Source organism: Manacus vitellinus, unplaced genomic scaffold, assembly GCF_001715985.3.
Source record: "Manacus vitellinus isolate BGI_N305 unplaced genomic scaffold, ASM171598v3 scaffold_12_pilon, whole genome shotgun sequence".
Classification (NCBI taxonomy): Eukaryota; Metazoa; Chordata; class Aves; order Passeriformes; family Pipridae; genus Manacus; species Manacus vitellinus.
In genome coordinates this window covers 8,187,071-8,211,944 of record NW_021938949.1, presented here as the reverse complement: position 1 = coordinate 8,211,944, position 24,874 = coordinate 8,187,071, and the positions used below count along the sequence as shown (strand labels likewise).

At 47.4% G+C, this 24,874-nt stretch overlaps 1 long non-coding RNA gene across 1 annotated transcript; it reads right to left on the bottom strand.

The window, feature by feature from the left end:
• Nucleotides 1-16,286: 16,286 nt before the first annotated feature.
• On the bottom strand, nucleotides 16,287-20,705 carry LOC108638672. Its single transcript, XR_001920019.2, has 3 exons — nucleotides 20,575-20,705; nucleotides 19,034-19,101; nucleotides 16,287-16,907 (listed from the first exon to the last, which is right to left on the bottom strand). It is a non-coding gene; the product is annotated as an uncharacterized LOC108638672 (long non-coding RNA).
• Nucleotides 20,706-24,874: the final 4,169 nt, after the last annotated feature.

Here is a 24,874-nt window from a genome sequence, read left to right as displayed (position 1 = left end):
AGGAGAAAGACCAGTGTGCAAGCTCCATCTCTGTGGATGCTCTCCCCATACTACAGCTCCTTCTTTACAATAAAGCAGGAGCTTCATGCAATGGGAACAACCCTTACAGGGCTGTGTGTCAGCTGCATGTGTGGATAAACTATATTTGACCATGGGACTTGCTTTGCTATTTGGTTTTGAGGGCAAAACCCATCACTGTTTTTATGTAGTGACCTAAACTGTTTTATAATTGGAGCTATTTTCCATTCTATGGAAGCTGAAGGTTTTCCCTTGCTTTCCATGGGAAGACACCAATTGTCGCATTTCCTCCAGCCCAGTCTTCCCATTTCTTTCCTGCAGCAGCTTAGACTTGTATATGAGCCAAGATATGATTCCCCTAAGAATTTACATAATTTAATATTCCTTTTCCTTGTCTTCCTTATTTTTCATTTATAGGTTAACCAGCACCTGAGATGCTCAGTGCTTTCCCTAACTTTGCTTTGACTAGTTAAACTTTTAAATTAAACGTATTTATTCTCCCTCCTTCTGTTTGAAGGTTACTATATAATTCTGTATTTTAAAAAAAAACAACAGTAAATGGAGAAGTAATCACGGATTAATTTTGCTAAGGAGAGATAGATGACCTGACATAAAGGATTGAACATACTATTCCACAGATATCTCTGCATCTGACAAAATAGGCCAGACTCGTTTTTTATGTGGCTCCACCAGGGATGAACAAGACCCGGGGGCTGTAAGGAAGACCACGTGCTGACTTCTTGTTTCATTGAGTCCCTGGAACATTGAATATGCTCTTGCTATGCAAGAGTAGGCTGAAATCTGCAATCAGCTCCACGAGTGTAACTGAATCTGAGTCAGGATAAGTGGCACCTGCATGATGAAGAAGGGCCTTCATTATGCTCTGTTCAGGTCTGTACCAGCCCACTCGTGTGGACGGAGTTCAGCACGTACTGTCTTGAGCTGAGGGACCACACAATCATGCTCCAGTGATTGTTTCTTATATATATTTCTCCTACATGCTGGACATCTCAATGCTACGCTGACAAGTGCATAAGCACACACCTTCCTATCTAGATACCTGCTCTGTACATGCTCAGCAGCCAACAGATGCACGTTGGACTTACGAATGTGAGTGGGGTGAAACGTGTCATGCGACCTTCACATCGGGCTCACTTTCCTTCTGATAAATCACTGCTGTCCTGGGGACATCTGTGTCAGTTCTGACCAATCCCCCATTGCTGAAGGCAAACATGGTGCAGCTGTGAAGGGTCTGTGGTGCTGTGCATCTCACACGTGTGCTCCCCATGGCCAACATTAATAACAAGGCTTTGTACAAAAGACTAGAAGTATCAAAGGCAGCACATGAAGAGAGGAGACTGATGCACATTGCCACTGCCTTAAAAGGAAGTATAAGAGGAGAAGATTCCTGGATGATCTCTTCATGCTATCACCAAGAATGGTCCTTTTGGGAATGATGCAATGAAGAGCTTTTGAGAAAAATGTTGTTAAAGCAATTTTTGTTGGAAGTGTTATTTTGGCACATCAGGCCATATTGTTTTGATCATTCCCTTTTCAAAAGTAACTTTTAGGTTACAGTGTTCTGCTTTGATGATTTTTCAAACGAAGTTGCAGTCATTTTACTTTTTGTCAATTTTTCATCCACATTTTATATTACATGGGAAAAGTGAGCAAAAGAATATATTTGATTGACCCAAACTACCCGTGGGATGTGTTGTTTTTGTGAAAACCTTCAAAATACTGCTTTGTTTTTCCCTATTTGGGTGGAAATCTTAGAACATCTCATCTTTTGGAGAAAGGAGAATGCACTCCGATGAGGGCATCAGGACTGGTACTGAATCACCCTGTTTTACATCTAATTGCAGATGGGTTTTGTCCTTAGCTGCACAGTGGCCCCACGTTTCAGTTGTGCCACCATATGAGCACTGTCCCTGGAGGAAGCCTGGCAGGCAGGTTTTTGGGAGTATGTGCTGAAGACTTTACACTCTCTGAAACACAACCCAAGGCTCCTTGGCAGGGATCACTGGAGGGATTAGCCCTCAGGGAGGGCACTTGGGTGCCCTTGACAGGTGAGTTAAATGGAGAAAGCAGCATATCTTGAAGGGGAGCCAGAAGAAAAAGCAGCCTTGGCAGGTGGCCTTTGTGCAGGCTAGTGCATGGCAATTGTCCTTTAAAGGAGGCAAGTGTGATTGTGGTAAGAAGTAGAAGGGTCAGACCCACTCCAGTCCCTTGGACTTACAGTCAAGGTTGGAGTTCCATGTTCCCTCCCTATGTCAAGTGGGAAACAATCACTGTTTCTCCATACTTTGAGGAATTCTTACCCACATCCCCTCTGTGTACATACATGTATAAAATCAGTTACTGAAAGCAAGAGAACAAAAATACTGTGAAAGTCCTCCAGAGAGAGGGATGCAAAATATGTATCCAATAAAACTTTTCTGATGATATCCATAAATACAGAACTGAAGTGCTGGCCCTGCTGTCCTCTCCAGTACCATTCCACCAGAAATGTGTAACTCACATCCTGAGTCATCCCCAAGGAGAGCAATAGATGTTATACACTGGAAATGGTTTAATTTCTAACTGGCCCAAGCACAGTTCATACCTCTTTCATCAGGCGAGAGGAAGATGAAGAATTTTAATATCTTCTGGTGAGATCATGGGACCTCTGAGTCCCTAGGCTTATTCAACGCAGTCAGTGCATTTTGCCAGTTCCATGCAAGAAACTGCAGGTGTGGGAGAAGTTGGGCTCCAAAATTGCACTACAAGGGCAGGAGAGTGATGATGCTTGCGTAGGAAGTTCAACCTTTCTATTTGCTCTGACCGAGTGCAGGACCGTGAGATCTCCATTTTCAGATGCAGGAGACCCTTTTTTAGGCTCATAAGTTAATAGCAAGATCCTCCAATGGCTTTATTTCCAGAGGCAGGGATGATGAGTTCCCACCTGGAGAAACAGGTCTGTAGGCAGATGCATTTGGTCCTGGCACACCGTAGCTTGCTACATCCATTCCCTGCTTAGTGCCAACCTGTAAGCTGAGGCAGGAAGCTCACAGGCTCTACTGCCCCCTCCGAAACAGTTGTCCCAGCATACAGAGAGGGGTTGGCATAAATTTCCCTGGGGATAAGTGACTGATGGCTGTGATTACAGGAGAAGATCTTTGGAACAGATCCAGCCTCCTCTATAGTAGAGTTGAAGGGCAAGAAAAATCTTTCAGACATCCTATGGCTGTGAGGTGGCTTTGATTTGAATGTAAACAAGAAATACATTTTCAGAGAGCTTGGAATCCACAAGCAAAAAGGAAAAAAAAAATGAGGAAATCAGATGGTTGAATTACTAACTCATCAGAGGCCAGTAGGGACTGTGGTAATACAAGCTATATTATATTGTCAATTTGTATTGTACATTGGGAACAACAACAATTGTGTTATTTTGAAATTAAGAATAACCTGGAGGAGGAAAATAAACTAACAGTACCACATAGTTGAGAGGGAGAGAGAATTTGTACTTGGCAATAATCAATACTCGTGTACGTCTCCTAATTGAGTCAGCCCAGTCTTCCTCCGGGATGTGACAGTGACAACTCCTCTTCCTGCTTGATGGATTTGGTTGTGCTGCAGCTGTAAATAGAGAGTGCACCAAAAATGGCTTTGGTTTGTCCTCAGTGCCTGAACACCAACCCTGCTGGGTCCCAAATATCAATCAGCCAGGCAGGGCGGGGCATTGGTGCTGTCTTGCCTGGGTCAATTGGAGGTCACAGCCAAGGACTTATCACTCATCTACCTCTCCATGTCCCCAGCGTTCAGCTCCCTTACAAACAGGTAGAACTAGCATCTTCTGAAGAATCAAATGACCAGTTCTGGTGGCTTTCTCAACAATTTGATCCTTTTCTTGTCTAAAATATTTTAAAAATATTTCTCTGCCAGAGGAACTGAGTGGGTTGATTGATTAGCATGACCCAGTGCTTGGGGGTCCACAGCTGAAGTGTGTATTGTTCCTTTCTAGTCTGAGGTCCTTGCTCGTGTGTGCAAGTTTGCAATGGTTATTGAATTCACAATGGAAATAATTGCATGGACCTGGGGCCGTGCTCTGGCATTTGGCCAAGGCAGACTACAGGCACCCTCAGGTCACATCTCCATGTCTTGGCATTTCCTAACTTGTATGACTTCCTCTCTCCCTCTGCTATGGCTGGAGGCACATCCAGATAGAATGAAAGGCTTTCCTTTTCCCTCTTCAAATTGCTACTTGTGTTGCCAACTCAAACTCTTCACTTGGTTTGTACTGGGGGATGAGTCAAAGCCCTGGCCTATTCATATTTCACATCATGTGCACGTTAATTGGTGCTTTACATCCCAGGAACTTCCTAAGGAGGCACCGATTTGGTCTCTTAACAATTTTACTACGAACATATTTCACCCCCTTCCTTTTCCCTCTTTGTCGTAGATAAGATTCATTTTTTTTCCGGACATGAATCCATTGCCTGAGGTTTCTCAAATCTCTGCTCTGGGACACTGAATTCTTATCTCTGAGGCAGAGTGGGAAAGGAAAAGTAGTACATGAGGGGAACTGTGACTCATGCAGAAATTGAAATGATGAAGCAAATGCTGCTATTACAAAGACCCAGAGGTGTTCAAAGACCTACTGGTGGAAAGGCAAAAGCCTGGGCTTTTCAGCCTTGAAAGCTTCTGCATATTGAAGCTTTGAGCACTGGATGAGGGTTGCAGGCTGGTGAGCTCTCCGCCTGCCTGCTAAGTCCTTTCCATGTCAGCAGCAGTGCAGCGGAGCTCAACTGCAGGCAGCACGCAGCCAATTTAAGCCTGATCAATAGAAGATCTGTTAAAACTTGAAATGGTGCTGCCTTCTTCTCCACAACAGAAACTTTAATTTATTTTTTTTTCCTCCGGAGGGGCTGAGTCTGTGTGAAAGGAAATAAGGAGAAAACGTGCCTGATTTTTTTTTATTTCAATGAATGAGATGAAGAAGGCACCTATGTGTCTGTCATTCTGAAAAGCTCCTTGTTTTGATGGAGCCTTAATGGATTTTTCAAAAGACTCTTTGAGTGCCTCACCCAGCTCTGTTGGAAACAGTTCTGGTTTGAAGCTGGCACCTTGCCATGTCTATTTATGTTCAATATTGCCTTCAAAAATAGCATCGCTTCTATCTTTTCCCAATATTCAGAGCAGTGTTAGTACATAGGACAATGAACCAGCCTTGCCTCCCCTGTGCTAGGGAAAATGCTTCAGGGGAACCCAGACCACCTCCTCTCCTTGAGGATGCGTAAAATTCCCAAATTCCTCTTGCCACACAGATGGCATTTTAGACTTGTACACTAACAGGAGAGAAAAGTTTACAGCTGTCGGCATGGAGACTCCCCAGCATGCCAAAGTTATCTGCTCCAGACCCTGTAAACAGTCCTCTGTGTCTAACCTGATTTGCTCTCACTGCAATTTAAACCTGTGTCATCTTGTCCTGTCTGCTGCAGCTGCAGAGGACAGACCATTCCCTTCCTCATGGAGGTTATCTTTTAAAGGCCTTAAGGACTGAGTAGTTGAGCTGAGGGAGAGACAAGACTAAAATCCTCCTCTGCCACTTGTTAGGCTACACAACGAGAGGGACCATTCCTCATTCGGAACAGAGCTGCAGGACAGACCCTTGGCCTGTGACTGCTGTTATCCCAGCTCCTTTCTGGAATAAAGAGCATGCCTTCAGTCATTCACACCCTGGATATGAGCAATCTGTGCCTCCAGCAGGGCTTGCTGTTGTCCCCAGTTTGCATTTCACCTCGGTATTTGGGGCCATTTCATCCAACTTGTCTAAATCATTTTGAATTCTAACCTTGTCCCCAAAGTGTCCTTGCCATCCCTCCCTGATCACTCTTGTCTGCATGCATAATAACCCTGCTCCTTCCTCCCTCACCGTGTCTTCAATGCAAACACAAGATGGAACACAGGAGAACGTGCAGCCCAGCTGCCCACACAGTCTGGGAACCATTGGATGCAGCAGATCCACAGGGATCTGCCATCCCATCGTGTGCGTGCCTGGGGCCATGGCCCTTTCACTGCATGCTCTGTGGTTTCAGGAGCACTGAAACAAAGGGGCAGAGTCTTGTAACCCTAAAATTATAGTTATGATGCAGCACCATTACAGCACATGTCTGTGGAAGTGGCAACATGAGCAGAGGGCCCTTTCCAGGAAGACCTCCCCTCCTCTGTGAGCAGTTGGCTGTAGGATGAGTAAGGTGCCCAGTCATGTCCCGACTTCTGAGAAATCCATTATCAAAAGCCTTTTTTCCCTTTGAAGTATCCTGAACTTGGTGAGCACACAGCCTTATCTCTCCCTGTGCCAAATTCTCCTTAATGAGGTTTATCCAGCTTTTCCAGCATGGCTTAACATTGTCCATCCAGTCCGGCCAGAAAGGATCCTTTATTTTACTAACATAATTAAAAGCAATAAGCGGCCCATGGTGTGCAGTGATAATAGTATTGATGCTGTAATGCCCCACAGACAGAGCTTGGGATTTAGAGAAAGTTTCATTCTGTTGCAGCGTTAGCAATTTCCCCAGCTCCCTTCCTGAACAATTTCTCTTTCTATTTCACATCCTATGCTGGAATTTTGCCTCACGCTGTTTACATTAAAAATGCATTATACATGTGTTGAAAACATTGAGTTCTATGTTGCTGGCAAGGAAGGAAGCTGTTACGTTTAAGAAGTACTCTTTTATATTATTATCACTTTTGTTTAATTTAGTAGGATTATTTTCTCTAATTCCAAAGCTGAGAAAAGACTCCTGTAAATATTCTTCCCACTAGCCAATTTCTGTATCATCCAAACCCACATAAGCTGACTTGCTTATGAACTGCCACATCACCAAGCTAAAGTGCTGATTTCCCTCTGTTAGCTTTCTTCTGTGCTTTGGATCAAAAATATACAAGGAAAAGGTAATGTCATTTAAAAGAGCTCTAAAAGGCTTGCTGCAGCACAGGGGAGCTGGGATTTATGCTAGCAACAGAGCAATGCCAGGCTGGGGAGATATTGAGGTTTCTAAACTCCACAGAAGAGTCACATGGACTAGGAAAATGTGGGATTGAACAACTCTGCACCTGTAGGGACTAGATGTTCAAATGCACTGTACCATCCTCCATAAATAAGCCTCAGAGGGATTTTCTGTGGGTCTCACAGCTGTCATATCTAAGCACCCTACTGTACAAACAGAGTGTGGCAGGGCTGGGAGTTAAACCCATATCTCTCAGCCCCAGAGCTTTAACTACATGGACATTTCTATTCTTTATAATATAACTCAATCCTGGTAAATTAGAGGCCTAAAATGAAATGGGGGGGCAATAGGACACAAATGGTGACTCTGGGTTGAAATCAGAGCATTCAAAGAAAATGAAGTATGAAAGAAAGAGAGAAGAAGAAAGGGGAGAGGAAGAGGAGGGAGGGGGAAGAGAAAAGAAGAGAAAAGAGACGAGAAGAGAAAAAACAGAAAAGAGAAAAAAACCACAAAAGAAAACAATTAAAGGAGAAGGAAGGAGGGAAAGAAGGAAGGGAGGGAGGGAAGGAGGGAGGAAAGGAGGGAAGGAGGGAGAGAGGCACGAGCATGGGAAGTTGCAGGGAGGAGTTACAGGACAAAAGATGAAGGAAATTAAATCTGTGGAGGAAAGTAGAGGATACTGAGGCTAAGATATAAGGGTGTAAGGAGCCCTGCCTGAAGGAAGGAAATACATGATTTTGCTTAATTAATGACTGACAAAATTGTACCTTGTGGGCACGAGCTGGAAGAGGGAACAAAAATCCATTTCCATAACTGAAACCCACTTTTTAGCAGTGGGACTGGCTGTGGATTGGGACCCACAGTGGAACTGGGCAGCAGATCACTCAGTGCACAGCACGGGTGCGGGCAGGAGGGGTTGCAGCAGTAACATGTTGGTACAACATGTATTTGTTCCCACAGCATTTTGAGAAGTGATGGAGGATTTGATGCTGGCATTAGGAAACAGCCCTCTCAGGAGGCCAAGTGGCAGCTGTTCAATGGCAGCTGGCAACTGCACATTGGAAAGCCCAGCAGAGCCACGTGTCTGCACAGGTGAACTGGGAGAGAACTGCCAAATGTCTGCGGCTGGCCAGGGAATGGGGTCTCTTCCTCCCAGGACAAAGGCAGAGCTTGGTGTGAGGTCCCTCAACTGAGACCTCTGGTTTGTCTCATTCCAAACCCAGCATGCCCAGCAGCACGAGGCCATTAGAGACCAGCACGAGCTTTTGGTGATCCCTCAGCCTTCACGAACACAATAACATGTCTGTTAGATCTCCTTAAGCATTCGCCAAGTCACCACTCTAACCTAGAGGGAAATAACCTTGTGCTGAACAGTTTGATTGTCTAGTGCTAATATAACAGGAGAAAACCTATTAAATGTTGGGCTGGAAGGGTCCTTTGGGTCTGCAATAGCTTTTCTCTTTTTCTTTCCTTTTTCCATTTCCCTTTCCTGTTTCTTTCTTTTCTTTCTATTTTCTTTCTCCCTTTTCCCCCTTCCTTTCCTTTTCTTTCTCCTTTCTTCCTTTCCCTACAGACCAGAAATGAGCAATAGCAATGAAATGAAGGTGAGGGAGACAGCATCTCTATGAAAGGAGATTGCAAACCACTGGCAGCATTGCCTGTGGCCATGCATCCACTTACTGCTGGGGTCAGACCTGCATCCTGCCTCCCTGCTCTCTCAAATGCTGGCTGTCCCTCATGCCTCCCCAGGAAAAATCCCTACCAAGTGTTTGAGGAGCTTTTCCTGCACTTATGCAACAGTCTCTTCTGCTCTTTGTTTGAGAAACCTCCACAGCAGGACTGGTCCTGAATTGCTTCCTGCTCTCTGTGATCTTGACTCTGTGCACCAGCAGCTGGCCAAGAAGAGCTGGTTGAGACCACCAGGCTCCTGGCATCAGGCAGGGTCTTGCCAAGGCTCTGCAAAGATGAAGGTGTCCCATCCAGATGATGTGTTGGCCAGGGTTACACCTGGACCAGCTGTGGCTGATCTCTCCCTCACTTCAGCAGAGACTTCCTTGTAAAGGCAGCACACAGCATTTCAAGGGGAGAGCCTCAGGGCTTCTCCTCTCCTGGAACTGCTGAAGCACTGGTGGCCTGTCAGGAACAGCAGGAGAGAGGCACAGCGGACTCTAGAGTGCCTCTCCCATGCAGATGTGACTCTGAGCACTTGCTATTAATTTTAAGAGCAGAAAAGAACAAGAAGCCTGTTCGTTCATCACCTGGGTGAAACATCCTGTGGAGAAGCACCGTGTTGGCAGAAACCCTTTCCCCTGTGAGCTGGAGACAGGCAGTTCTGAGGCCCATTACAGCTGTTAAACCACACACTTGCCCTGCTAACAGCAATGCCAGGAGGCACTTTCCCCCTGCAGTTGTGTTTGGGTGCTGGGCACACAGAGCAATCCTCTCTGAGGAGTGAGGAGTGTGAGCAAGGCCATCACAGCAGCTGCCTCACTGAAATGAAGGTGTATGTGTGCTTATAGGCTGTGATAGAAACTGCTGTGATCAGTGCTGGGAAAATGTAAGTCACTTGGGATCATTCAACAAGGTGATGACCTTACTGTTAAAGTGGCTTTTTAAAGAGGTGATTCCTTAAATCAGCTCATCATCTGTGTCCCTGACTGTTCATGGGTCTTTGCACATCTTCCAGGGCAGCGAGAGATGCCTGTTGACTCTCTGCAATTAGTACCCCTGGCTTAATCGACTTTAACATTCTCCCGGGTTCCTTGGAGATGAATCTCCATCTGCTCGTCCCAGACAAAGGTGTCTCTTCCTGAGATTCAGCTACAGCTGAGATGAGAAGCAGACATGAGGCAAACCTCACACTCCTAGCACAGCACATGTGAGGGAGAACTTCATGGCTGCTGTCAAGGGGTGAGAGGCTCCTGAGTCCGTGCCATGGCCGTGGCCTGGATCCACACCGATCCCAGTTATCCAGTCCACTCTGGCAGCGATGTGAGGTGCCAGACGTGGAGTGCCAGAGCCTGCATGGTGAGTGCAGCCCCCGTGTGATGCTCAGCTGTGTCCAGCAGTGCTGACAGCCCAGGCTGTGCCAGCCCCTGTGCCAGCTCAGTGAGCTGTGGGGGCAGAGGCACTGGTGCTCTCTCCGCTTGCGTAACTGCATCCTTCACGTCTCAGTGGCTTGGTTGGGGTCTGGGCAGGCACACGTGAGCTGAGCTGCGTTTGCTGCTGGAGCCTTGAGGGGAACTGGGAACATCCATGCATGTAAAGCCATCAGCTCCGGAGTGAAACCTCTGCCTGACCCAGTAATCATTGGCAGGGATGAATAGAGGAACCGCTCCTGACAGGCCTTGCCAACCTGCCTTTTTGCAGGGGATGCATTCAGAGACCTTTAAACCCCAACAGCTGGGCTCTGGCTTCAAATAAATCTTTCTCCTGCCTTTGCTGTCAATGTGACGAAGCCGCTGTGGTGGCTGAGGCCCAGATACTGAGTCTTGTTTCATCCCACATAAATCTGCTGATATTCTGTGCCTCACACCCCCAGGTGGTGCTGTCCTGGTCCCTGGCTTGGGCAAAAGGGACACAACTCTGCTTCTTGCCAAAGGCCCAGAGATGCTGCTTGGTTTTTTTTAGGTTGGCTTTGTGCCTGCTTGGGAGCCTGACCTTGCAGGAGGAGCTCTGCCAAGAGGATCTCCAGCCACTGCTTCTCCAAATGGCGCACATACAGCCTGCCTGGGACTGAAGGAGGGACAGCATGGCTGGGGGGAGATACTGAATCCAGACCATCCCTCTGACACCACAGAGATGTGCTCCTGCCCACCATGCAGACAGAAGTGCCTCTCCTATGCTGAGGTTATGATGTGCCCCAGGCCTTGGCCCCTTCCCCATAATGTAAGTGCCTGGGGACCTCTTTCAGGGCAATTGCTGTGAAAGCTGTGGGACACAGGAGTCAGTGTCACCCTTGGCATGGCAACATCCAATGATGTTGCTCTGTTTTGGCAACCTGTGGCCCATGTATCCTGACATGGTGTCCCAGTGTTTCAGGATTCCCTGGTTTCTCTGAGCACAGAAAGAGCTCAGCCTGGGCTCAGGTATCTCGGCTTTTGTCACTCTGTGCCACAAACTGTGTCAGTGTACAGTGCCCACACTGCCTGACTGCCTCCTGGAGGCTGGTGTTCACCATATGTGCTTCTCCAGCAAGCCTGGGGTATGCCTGGAGCAGCCAGAAGTAGAGTTCTTGGCTCTCATTCTGCTCCCTCCCTGAAATCAAGAGACTTTTAACTTCAAAAGAAGCAGGCTTGGGGCGTGCTGGGGAGGATTCAGCAGGAGCATGTCCTGGGAGCAGGTTCTTGAGCTGGTGGAGGAGCCATAGGGCTCATCCTAGTGCTGTTTTTTCCAGGTGTGAGAGGAATATGGAGTGACCTGCAAACACGTCCGTCTGCTCCAGCCTGTCCCACTTTAACACCCTTCAGCAGCAACAGAATGGGGGATGCTTGTGCATGATTCCCCTTGAGAACTAAGCTAACCAGCCACTGGATGTCATTATTGCTCCAAACCAGTACACTGAAGAATCTATTCCAGACCTCCAAAAATATGTGAGTTTTCAGTATAGAAAGCTTAAAATGTGCTTCCTGAGGACGCAAATCCTTTCACCTCTTGTCCTGCAGCTCTTGTCTTCCCCAGCACACCTTCGCATGCTGGGGGACAGGGTGCCTGGGGTTTGGCACAGGGAGGATTCAATCCTGTGTGACCTTTCTGCCCTTCCCGGGAGCTCCTGCGCTACCTCCTCATCTGTAGGGATGACATCATGGCTGTTTCTGTAGCAACAGAAAGGGGCACTGCAATTCCTGAGTGGGATTGAGCAGGAGGGAGATGTTCCCCCACCCCAGCAGTGCCCCTGGCATGGCCCTGGGCTGGAGAGCAGAGCTGGCAAGTCAGAGGGCTTTTGGCTGGTAGCTGACCCAAGAAATCAGGAGGAAAAAAATTGGTTCAGTTTCCCCCCACTTCGTCTTTCAGCTGGGGACCACATCTGTCTCACTAGACCTGAACTGAAATATTTTGCTTTGGGTTATTTGACCTGACAAACACTTTTTCTGCCTTATTCCTGCTTCACTTTAAAAATGAGATCTGGTCTTAAAGCAAACTGCGCTTTGAAACCATAGTGAGAAGTTTCATTTACAGAGGGCAACATCCTCCCTCTGCCTCCTTCCCCCAGGGATTTTCATCGCAGTTTTCCCAAATTCAGCCTGATTTCACCAACAATTTTAGATTCTCAGATTGTCCATTTATTAGCTGGTTTGATATTTACTGAAAGCATTGTGCCTGGTTCGATTTGAGAGCTGATCAGGGGTTCAGCTGGTGCTTGACCCTCCTCCCTCTGAGCTGCTTGCAGGTCCTCTCCCAGCACTCCCAGCATAGCTGTGCCATCACAGCTGCCCATAAACTCTGGGACAGACTTTTCCCAATATACTGGGAAGTCTTGGGCATCCCATTTGCTGCTTACATGGTCAGGACTTTATGGGGGAGTGGAGAACAACTGCAGAGGAGGACTGTGTTTGCACCACAGTGAAGCACGGGGAGGAACTGATAATCCCCGGGGAAATCCAGGCACAGTGCTTGCTGGGGAGAGCTTCCATGTAGCCTCACTGATCTGTACTCTTTCATCTTTATGTGCCTACTTCTAACTTGCCCTATTTCACTTATATCCCTTTCACTGGCTTTTCTTCTTCCAACACAGCCATAAAATAAGCCAGGAAAACACCAACTGCTGCAAGCCTGGTGTAAAGAAATAATCCTGAAACAGCAGATCAGGATGTTCGTGGGCTGTGCCTCATCTCTAGCACTGCCTTGGGTCCCACAGACACCTCTGGCCAGCAGCAGCATCTTCAGCTCCCATTGCAAACCACTGCAAGGAGCCACAGGCCAAGGGAAAAAAATCATTCTGCTTAGCCTTGCTCTTACACTCTTGCAGAGAAGAGCTTGGGATAGGCCTTGGGTGCATGTTGGCAGAAGGGAAGCCGTCTCACAGCCTGGTAATAGCTCTCAGCATATGCCTGCACTCCCTGCTTGTTTTGACTTGCGTGGGAATCTTTGCAATCAAAATGATACGACAATTCCAATCATTGTTGATCGCTTTAGGCAGGTGTAATTCAAGCTCTGGCTGCAGACGGCTGTCATTTAATTAACAAGGAAAGAGCCAAAATTCTGTGTAAGACTGGGGAAGGCAAAGAGAGGAGCCTAAGGGGGACTTGGGATAATAGAAAGTGGAGGATGCCTGCAGACTTAGAGTTTAGCTGTTCCCCAAATCAGGTAACACCGACATTATTCCGTGTGTCACAGGCAGTGACATGTGCTCAGCAAGCTGTGGTAGGCAACACAATTATGCACTTATTTCAGTCCAAATCATGGGGAATTACTTGAGGACAACACAGAGGGAAGCCCTGCACAAGTCACTTCTCGATACTGTTACCAGCTCTAGGAACTCACAGTCTCTTTTCTCTTGCTGTTTCACCACTGATTTCCTTCCTGGCCTAGGCAGCACTTGCCCTCAGCCCTCCAGGGCCCAGCTCAGCTGGGTACAAATGGCTGCAGCTCTCTTTGGTTGGTGGAACAGTACTGGCCCTCCAACAGTGCAGAATTTGTCCCTGTCCTGCTCCCTTTGCAGCTGCTGACTTACCAAGGGTGGTATTTCTTTGCAGTGGGCTGTGTACTGTGTGTGCCTCTGCTTTCCACACTTCTGACCCAGATTTCAATTTTCTATACCTAAAATGAAATTAATAAGTCTTGTTACTGCAGTAGGGAAAGTAGTGGGCAGCAAAGGAAACACTTCAGTCCTGCTTATCTTGGGTAAAGTGAGCATGTTTTGAAACACTTTTCAGTTACTCATGTCCAGATAGTGCAATGCCTCACCTTCCGCAGCACCTGTTGTGCTCTCTCTCCCTCTTCTTGGTCACCTGGTGATGGGACATGTGTCCAGAGCTCACCTTCATCCAAAGGAAACCAAGGCACACTCCTGGCAAATACAATGTCACTGTGTGGAGATGAGCTCAGAGATCAGGCTGAGCTGTTTCAGCCCTTGGACCGTCCCATTATGGAATAACTAAGCCAAGGGGAAAAGTCAGTCTGTAAATACATGGATGAGCCAAGTCATCTAGAGAGATGTCAGAGGAGTTTTGTGTCCCTGCTCCAGCAGCTGTGGCAACATCCCTTCGCTCACACAGCCCCTCCACCCGGGATCCTGCTGGCAGCTGCAGCAGCCCACACTGCTGCACACAAACGCTGCCATGCTCAGGTGAGGGACCAAGGGAAAGAAAGACCTCCTGTGCTGGGAGCTGTTGAGCTGATGAAGGGATTCCCAGTTGCAGAGATGGCAGAAAATGTCACTCTGTTGTCCCTTAGCTCATGGGAATGCCTGTGTGCGTTGGTACAACCTTGCACTTGCATGACCCAGAGCATGCAGCATGTGGGACCTAATCCAGCTCAACAAAACAACCCTTGGTGTCTCACTCGGTGTTCTGGCTTCTGGTTTGACACCCCTGAGCTACCAGGATGGCAGGGCCTTGTACTCTTTTAATTTACTCCTGTCTCAGCAAATGGCTGTGGTACTAAGAACCAAATTTTGGAGAGAAGGGAGATGAAAATCCAGAGGAAATTGCTGGCTTCCCGCAGTGCTGACTCTGAGCTGTTTGATATTCTCTCTTTTTTAAGGTTTGCTTGTTTTAAAGCAACATTAATTGGAAAGATGCTGGAGTGTCAAATAGAAACCACTCCCTGAATAACCTCACTAATGAGCATGTTATTAAAGCAGGGTTAGGAGCTCCCTAGAGGGCTCTCACTGGATAGGATTAAATTAAAAAAAAAATCATCTAAACTAGACAGAAAATCTCTGTTAGTCTGCAGTGATGAATATAGAAAAGTCCAATGAAAAGTGGCTTTGAAAGGTTTAAGGTATGTCTTCCTATCTGGGACTAGACTTCTCCCTCCCTCAGGGCTCACTCAGGCAGGGAAGAAGTTTTTAATGAAGCAGAGGATGGAGGACTTGCAGCTCAGAGCCTGGCAAGCCCACTCTCCAAGTGGTCACATCCCCATGCTCTTGGCACTTGCCCATGTAGTCAGCAAGGGCAGTCCAGGGTGGATAGTCTCTCTGCCCAAGCAACGTGGCTTGTGGAAGGCAAGGGCCAGCAGAGATGGGGATGCTGAGAGCCTGTGTCAGGAGACGAGAGGGTGCCTGTCAGATCAAAGTTTTGCTTTAATCTGACTCCTTTGGAGCAGTTTCCCAGTAAAGCCCTGTGCTGCTCCACCTCTGAGGTGATGGCATATCATAACTCCCTGTTCATCTGCCTTTCCCTTGGGTCTGGAGGCACTTAAGAGAGCAAGGACACAGCAGTAGTTCTAGAGCAGATGGGGCTGTGGGATGTGGTCACTCATCCATCCTCTGACAGCACTGTGGGGATGCTGGTCCCCACCCCATCTCTGTGTTCAGCCAGCCCAGGAGCAGTGGCCGCTGGAGCAGCTTTGGACAGGGATAGTGAAGGAGAGGTTTTGTGATTCCTGGTCCCTTCTCTCCTGCTGGAAAGGATGTGGGAGGATTTAGGGCAGAAAAACTGTTCTCATACCATCTGAAGGCAGGCATGAAATGCTTTAGCAAAGCTTCCCTGCAGGCAACAGCGACTTCCAGAGCAATTCCAGCTTTTTTGTGGCTTGCCCTCGCTTCCTGTGAATGGTGGGCAGGTCAGCCCTGCCCCAGCCGCAGCGGGGGGCTGGCTGGGGAGCTGATTTACTGCACCTGCAGACGAGGAGCTTCATAGCTTAAGGCCATTCTTTGCCTGCATTACCATGGAGCACATTTTCAGGGAAGCTTGGCTGCCTGGGCTGCTCCTGCCCAGATATTTGGACTGTGCAGGCGTGAGCACCTTTTCAGGGAGGATTTTGTCCATGTGCAGAAGGAGACGTATTGCCTGCCTTTGCAAAGCACTGTCTGACAGCCTGATGCAAAACATGCCAGCACCAAGCTGTGACTCTAAACAAAGAGAGGGAAAGCACTGTATTTTTATTTTCTCTGCTGCTGCAGAGAGTTGGTTTTTTTCTTTCTTCTTGTTTTTTATTGTTTATTTTTCTTTTCTTTTCTTTGCCTGAGACAGGAATTTGGATTCTCTGTGCTCCCCAAACTCTTCCCTGGGCTGTCTCCAGCAATCAGACAGAGTGACAGCTCTGAAACTCTCCAAGTTAACAAGTTCAAGTGCTGATGATTAACTAGATTCACAAAGTTGATTGGAAAAAAATAGGGATATAAATAAATATTCCTGGAGATATTCCACCCCCTGTAGTCATGAACTTTGAATAATTGGAGGGAATTATGCTGAGTACTAATCAAAAGGTTTTTTTTTTTTAATTTGCTAATTACTGCTGGGTTTCATCAGTGTCAGACTCTAATCATCTCAAGACATGTTAATTGACCCTTGGGAGTTGTTTATCTGATGCAGAAAGTTTTAGATGGGGTCACACAAAGAAATGCAATCATTGAGGTTACTTCTTGCCTGCCACTCAGACAGAGAGAAGAGTTAAAAAGACTTTGGGCTATGAGGATGTGGGCATTGTCTGAGCTCCAGAATGGCTCTTTGTGGGCACTGTGGCTTCCTCCGTCCATTGGGGACCTTCTCTTTCTTGTGCCTTGCACTTCAGTGTCCTCCCTGCCAGCCTCCTTTTTGTTGTACACACAGACAGTAACTTTGGTGATCCATATGCAGTGAGTGCTAACAGTGACATCCCTCCAGGATGTGGCAATGCTGTAAGGCTGTTCCTTTCATGTAAGGTTTATGGTGCTCCAGGAGTGGGCTGAGGGTCCTGCTGTGGAGCTTCCGGGGCAGTTTCACAGCCTGGCTGCCTCACCTGTCTCGTGTCCTGTTAATTAAACCAGAGGAGGTGGGAATTAGTGGAATAAAAGGTAGGGCAGTGGGGAGTAGGGAAGTACTGAGTGAAGGGCTGACAGTTCAGCAAGTTTCTCAAGGGCAGGTCTCAGGAATACCAATGTTTTCATCATATAATGTTTTAATTAATGACCTTGGTATAAAAATTAGTCTTATGCTAATGAAATGCTCTGGAGATGCAATGCTGCGAAATATCCTCAATAAGAGGCATGTAATGTCATACCAGAAGACCTGGGTGATCTCGACATGAGTAGAAGTGATTAAATCTAAGAGTGCCAGCAGTGCAAGGTCGCAGACATAAGGGCAAATGAGGAGAACTTCTGCTACCGACTGGGAACTGAGCAGCAGTTTGGGAAAAATGCCTGAGTCACATAGTTAATGGTGGGTGACCACACTGCAGAGATGCAACCGAGCCCCAGGACAAGTCTGTTGTGTCCATCTCAGTGTCACAGCAAGAAGTGGATATAAGTCAAATACAGGAGAAGAGGAGCATTCCCAGGTGGTGTGTTACCCCCGTGGCATGTAGGGGCACCACCAGGAGCTGTACCAGGCTCTGCACATCTGCTGGAGGCACAACTTCCCTCTGACAGTGATGGAACGACCGGTGTTCCCATTGCTGACTGATAATATTTCACCACCTCTTTTGCACCCGTTTTCATTTTGATTCCAGGATAATTTGTATCAGTTTATGAAATGAGGCTTTTCCTTCATTGCAAGAAAACACAAACCCAACCGCGACACCTAGGTATAATTGACTTAAGGCATATACAGGCGTGAGTTTTTATTTGATCACCTTCATTTTTCTAATTTCCCCCTTTCCATCTTCTTTTCCCTCTTTATTATATTGCTGGCTGTTGGAGGCCCTTGAATAGAAATAAACTTTCTATGTAATATTTCTTAATAAAACCCATCATTTATTATTGTTATTCTCTACCAGTAAATGCCGAGCTCCTTCTCTCATTTGTTATAAGTCCAGATTAACATCTTTTCTGGCAAGGTTGGGATAGATACCTGAATATGACAGCACTTGTGTCCCATCCTGGCTGTACCCAGCTGTAGGTGCGTTAACGTAGATCAGGTCTCAGTCACCAGCAGCATGTCACATGCTGCCACAGCAGGACACAAAGTATGGAAGAGATTTTTTTCAGGCTCCTGTGTTTACCATGTAGCAGTGAGAGATAGAAAGCTCCTGACAGTGGCATCTGATCCTGCACCCCTTGTTACCCTCAAGTCAAGCTGTTACTTGTTTAATCTCAGCTCAGATGCTTCAACAGTTCACCCAAAAGTAGAGGTAGAGATTTCTCTGGAAGACGCTTGAGCCGTTGTTTACTGTATTGCCATTTCAAAGAAAAGCCTTTTGTGTAAAAGACACAAAAATAACTAATAACGTTAATATAAACATATACTTTAACTACTGTTTAAAGCTGTCACTGGGTTAAAATAATCTCCAGTGCTGCATCCCAAATGCACAGTAATTATGTGGCGAATCTCTTTATTACAGGGTGTCAATCAAGCAACAATGTGGCTGTGAGTGAAATCGCTTTGCGTCTCCACTGATATTCCCAGCACAGAGCTGCAGGCTCCACGATGCTTCTGAAGGTCTGTGTGCCTGTGCCCAGTTTGTCTGATTAAAAGGTGGCCATAGGAAGGAGAACTGGGCACAGCAACTGCGCTTGGCTTTTGGGGAAGGAAACGATTCTGCAAAGTATCTGTCCATCTTCCTGTATCAAAGGAAAACACACAGAAATACTTGTCCTAATTATGCAGCTGGCCAGTGGCTCGTGGCATCCCCACGCAAGGGCCAGAGGGGAGGTCAGGGCAGCCAGGTTAATTCTGCAGCTGGGGTCTCTAGACCCCAGTGGGTGAAGCAGATTATTTGAGTTTTGGCCTGGAGGCTGCAGAGTTTGGGCTCTTCCAGCAGTTACTTTGGGAAAAAACTGCTTAATTTTATGTCTAAACACAGTAGTGAGATTCTGCTTTCCACTGGAGTTTGTAACCCCATCGATCCTCCCTTTTCTAGGCTGGGAGCTGGAGAACAGATGCCAACCCCTTAACCTCTTGGAGTCAATGGGAGAATGAGAAACGCAGCTATTTCCTCACCTGGAAAAGGTTTTTGCTTCATTTTCTTCTGCTGCCACTGTCAGCTGCTGGGATCTCATCTGCAACTTCTGCAGGGAGAGAAATCCTCAGAGAGAGACACAGCATGCATCCTCTGGGACTGCACAGCAGCAGGGACTGCATGGCTGCAACGAATCTCTCCTTCTCCCACCCTTCCTGGCTGTTGCCAGGTAAATCTTCCCTTTGCTTCTCCTCTCCTAGTTTCACTCCTTCTCTACTTCCATTCTTTTGACCCTCCACTTTTCATTTCATTTTCCCTCTAACACCACCTTCCCCCTGTCCACGCTCTAATATTGGTGGGTCAGGCAATTTTTGAGCAGAGGTTACAGAAATAACCCCAGGTTTTGCTGCGTGACTGTCTTTCCACAAGGAGGGTTGGAGAAATGCATTTCCATGTGTTCTTGAGCGAGGCCCAGGGTTGGTGGCTCAAGCCTGGCAGTTGGGGTGAACACAGGCTGTGTTCTCGGGGGGGAATGTGGGTCCAGTGCAGAGCAGTGAGGGATGGGTTGGGCTTGAGGCTGGAGGTAATGCTTTTCCCAGAAGCCTCTAGTCCCAACCTGGCCAAGGTCAGAATTTTCTCTGTCATCCCACCTGTCTATCATCAGATAGACAGAGTGGCCTCTCTTGTACACAGATCTTTTGGGTAGGACCAAAAATCCCACATCCTTGCTGGTTTGTGAGGGTCTGAGGAACCGAGGATGTGATTTTTTTGGTCCAAATTCCCCCTTCCTCTCCCTTGTAAGTGGGGTGGTGGCTGCTCTGCTCCTGCTTCCCACCAGGGCTTGTGTTTCAGCAGCTCTCAAAGGACATGATAGCAAATCACTTTGGGAACTGTTTATAATAAAAAGTGCAATACAAACAGATAATATCATCATACTCCACTATTTAACAGGCTTAAATCCCAAGGATGGGGAGAAGCTCCTGTGGAGAGCAGAGCTATCTCTCAAACACTTCTGCTGCAATTTAAAAGCACTCCCTAGCCTGGCAAGGCTAATTTCTCATCTTTTTTCTCCAGGGAATATATCTGGGTTTCTCCCTGCTTGAGGCCAGAGCCCTCCATACTGATTAGATTCATGCAGGGGTTTTGATTATCACTCTTCTTGAGTCCTGATGGAACACAACAGAGGTGCCCAGCTGGGCTGCATCCCACAGCCCACCTGCTGGTGCATCCCCTTGGTAAGGACAGACCCTGGGGTGGTAAATTGTTTTCTTTCATCAGACCCCACTCACCTCCAGGTACAAGGTACTCCTCACAGGAAAACAGTTCCAGTCTCCCACTCTCCCACCCAGGATTAATCCTGGGCTATGACCAAGAATCACTTTACAAGAAGAATGTGTGGGATGGTTGCAACAATCCCAATGTCACCAAATCAGCTGTGAGGTGGGCAGGACATGCTTGCTGAGTGGTGTCCCCGAGAATGTGCCCCTTCTGGGGAGTCTGGCTGCTATCTGGCTCATCCTTCCTCCTGCCCTGCTGACCTGCCTCCCAGTCTCCTCTCCTATCCTTTTGTGGGTCTCTTCACCTTCTGGTGGGATGATTTAAGATTCCTCTTGTGATGTGGTGGGTGAGACCACCACTAATGCCCGCAGTGGCACAGGGGAGGGATAACTTATGGGAGCACTGGGCTGCACCTACCAGGGCAGGCACTGAGGACAGCTGTGACATCATTGCCCCTTTGTATTTATTGCTGCCACTGCATTCCCTCACTGATCTGAACAGGAAGAGTCTCATAGGTGATGCAGGAGAGTCAGTAAAAACAAAATAGAAAAGGAGAAAAGCATGAAAGGCAAAAATCCTTTTCCTAATTAAGCCCAGATGTCCCACCCTTTCAGTTGCATTGAGGGGTGGAAATTGCTTTCTCAGGTTATTTCTCTGGCTGGAAAGGTATTTATATCCAAACGTTGCTGGTGTGGTTGGTGTCTTGACTGGGCTTTTCCATTTCAATGGCCCTTCTGGAAGAGCCAAGTTTTCAAGCGTTAGGTTTGGTTTCCGCTTTGAACAGTGACTCACTGAGCCTTAACCTGGGTCCTTCCTGGTGATGCACAGGAAGGCAGCGGGAATGCCAGGGATGAAGAGTGGGTGAAGGGATGTTCTCAGCAGAAGGAATAGTAAGGGTTGAGGGGTTGTGCTACAGCTATAGCCCCATAGTGCCTCCAGGAGGGCATCTCCAGTTCTTGCCACTCACTCTCCTGCCAACACCAGCTCAATGCACGACCGGGCCCCAGCTCAGACACCTCTTAGTTCTGACTGGGTTTAAATCACTGCGTTTCCCTTCCTCATTTCTTCTGCACTGGGGGCTTTACCCCACTCAGCGTCATTTCCCTGCTCATCTCCGGCTCAGGCAAGGCAGGAAACGTATTTTCAATGTATTAATTAAAGTGTCTTTGCAGCAGAACATCTGCATGGAGAGCGATAGATCACCGAAGTGTGCGTGTGCCTGCGCGTTGCAGGCTCCCAGATAACGCATTGCTTTGCATAATTTATTCCAGCCAGCACAGCAATAATTTTCATAGCCTGTGATCTTCAAGTATGCGATTATCAATCTGCAACCCAGCTCCACGTGACCCAAACATTAGATTATTCCCAGATAAAGGAGAAGCAGGATGTTTGGCTCTCCATCAGCTCTGGCCAAATGGGTTGTGTGGGATGAGATCAAATGCTGTTTTGTTAGATCCCACCATGCCCAAGCAATGGGTCGGTCTTCTTGGGTATTCATCACTGTCAGCTATTTCGGGAGAGGATTGTCTTTGCCAATGATGCTTTTCAATTTCCTGATTGTTCAGCTCATATCAGTTTAGTTTGAAAGATAATAAGATAGAAACCAGAGACTTTCCAGTCAATAAAAGGAAACCTCAGAGGCTTTTTTGGTCTTGCATCTGTCATACTTTGTTGATATTTTAGCTGCTGAGCATTTGACAGCTGGTTGTAAAACTCTTATTTCTCCTTTGAGAGAATTAAATGAAGAGCATTTAATTTATTCCATGGAGGATTCCCCAAGTGACCCATGAAACAGGTCACTTTCTGGCAGCTGGGCCAAAACTGGAGAGATTTGGAACTTTCTCCACCCAGGGGAGAAAAAAAAAAAGTGATTTCATTACCTCTTCCCTTTCTTTTTTTCATCATCAAAACAATTCTGTGTTTTCCAGCATTGATCCTACCTCTCATTAGTACCACAAACCACTGCTGGCATCTGTGTGGCCAACATGGCCCTGCCAGTGACAACCAGTATCCCCTGGGTGAAGATCTTGATGCAGGATTGCACTGGGTTTCATCCATCTCCAGGCACTGGTGCAACTGGGAATGGCACCTGGGAGCATTTCTCTTGCAACAGGCACGTGGTGCTCCCCCATCAGCATGGACAGACACGTAGGTGGGTGCCCAGCACCATCACTGGAGACATTCCAGCCTGTTTAGCAGGTCAGGACATTAAGGGGCTAATGGTTAATGTCATTAACCAATATCAGGCAAAAGCTCCCTTAACTGTGCCAAGGGCAGGCAGCTGCTCAAAGCAGCACAATAATTATGTATAGACCAAGTAATTATTTTTGTCACATCTTCCTGGCAGGAGAAGACCGTTTGTGGGATGGGTTTAGCTACCTTCTGCAACACGCCTGTGTCTTATTTATCCAGAACAATACACTCAGTGTGATTTTTCTGTCATCTTTTTCCTTTTAACGTCGTTTCCAGCCCACACTGCTTTTAATTCGGTGAGGTAAATTGAGACTGGGAGGGGAAGCTGCAGAAATCCTCCAAACTCCCATTCTCTGAGCAAAACGTTCCCCCCGGGATCTGACGGCGTTGCTGAATAGCTGGTCCTTCCCTTCCCAAGGGGCTTGTGAGTCTCGGCGGAGACAAATGTTATTTTGGATGGCTGTAGTCGCTGCACGGCCGGGTCTCGTCGCAGGATCTGCTCGCAGCTTTGGAGCCTCCCTGGCGGCTCCTTCCTTACCTGGGGACCTGTGAGAGAGCAGCCCCGGTGCTGTGCCGTTTTGAATGTCGTGCCAATGAAAGGGACATTACCAGAGCGCTGCCTTCGGAGTCCTGGCGCTGGGCTGGTGTGGATGGAGGAGAGTTGCTCCCTACACTCTTATTTCAAGGATGCACTCAGCCTGCCTGGAGCCAGCTAAAGAAGATGAAGGACTTGGAGGTCTCTGCTCACGGGATCCTGGGGAAAAGGAGATGTTTTGAACCCATTTCCATTCTCTTCCTGAATGCATTTTTGTTCTGGATCTCTGGTCAGTCTTAAAATAAGAGAAGAAGCTGAGATGGTGTCATTAATTCCAAATTTGGTGGATTGAATAGTTGGATTCCCATCTGAATTTCTGATTTGTTCACCACTTTCACCCATCTCCAGTTTTTTCTTCTTTTCAGAGCTGAAGACTTAAGATGTCCACAGTCCTGTCTTGTAGCTTCACCTACACATCTTGGCTGTTTGTCCTTTCTCCCCATCTCTCTTTGGCCCAAAACACAAATGACCCTTAAATAACCAGGTGGCCACACACAGGAACCAGTAGCCAGTCTCCATGGTGGCAGTCAGACATGTTACTGCCATTTCCCCTTGTTGTGGACATCCTGAAAATGCAGCTTGAAGGTCCTGATAAAGCTTTCCCTGTTCGGATTTCTCACCCCTCACCTGAGGAGTTGCGCAGCCTTGAAAGGCACGCTCTGTTTTGCATGGGGACAACGTCCAAATCTGCTTAATACATGAGTCCTCACTCAGAGGTGTCCTTTCAGTTACTGCTTTCACCATCAGCAATCCATAAAAGTGTAGGGTGCCTTAGGGAATCGCTTGCTTTAACTCCTTTGCCTTGGTAACAGTGTGGCTGCTCCTGGTGCAAACAGGCATCTCCTGCCCCCCTCCCTGCCATGTCAGAGCATCGCCCATCCTCTGTCTTGGCTTTCTCCCTCCTCCTTCCTCTTCCTCTGGGTCTACTTGCTATAACTATTGGAATGGATATAGTGGCAATTTGGGGAGAAGATGCTGTTTAAAGCTCTTTAATTTAAAGAATGCTAATTCACTCCATCCTCGGGCGAGTTATCCAGTTATGTGGAAGCCTCCTTTTCTCTGGGTGTCAAATAAGAGGGTGATTTTTCTCAGTCCATATTTAGAGGCTTTGCTGAGCCCATGGCCCATAGGGCATCCTACAAGGAAGCTCACAGGAGGCAGAGACACTTTGGCATCCCCATAGAGCTGGGATGCCGCCATGGATGCTGCAGCCCTGGCCAGGATCTGTCTGGTGCCAGCCCCTTTTCCTGAAAACTGCCTTGTCTCTCCTGCTTGGAATCACAGAACAGTGGGAACCTGAGGTGGGCTGTGTTCAGCAGCCAGGGATCAGTGTGAAGGCAATTTCTGGGAATAGTAATGAGAAACTTGGCTACAGATCTCCATCTCAGGTCGGGTGCTCCAAGCACTGTAGCTAACCCATGTGAAAAATTGGCTGGAGACCTTCCTGTAAACCAGGTGCTGCTTCCAAGACAACTGGATAAATAGTCCTTCAAGCCAGGGGGGCAGCTCCAGAGAGAAGCCACAGGGTAATTCCCTGTGTTATAAAGACCCCTGCAGTCACCATCCCAAATGATTCCTGTCCTGTGCCCATGTGTGCTCCATTCTCTGTCAGGCTGATCCACCTGTCCCCATCCAAATGCTCTGCAATCTTCCCCCGTGTGATATTGTGGGATATTCCACAACATTAGCAAGTTGAACATGTTTTTACTGCCCAATGTCTCTCCATGCAATATTTCACTGTCTCGCTGGCTATTATCCTGGCGGCACAAAGTCCCATTGAAATTCATGGTGCAAGTCGCCCATTTGTTTCCTTTGA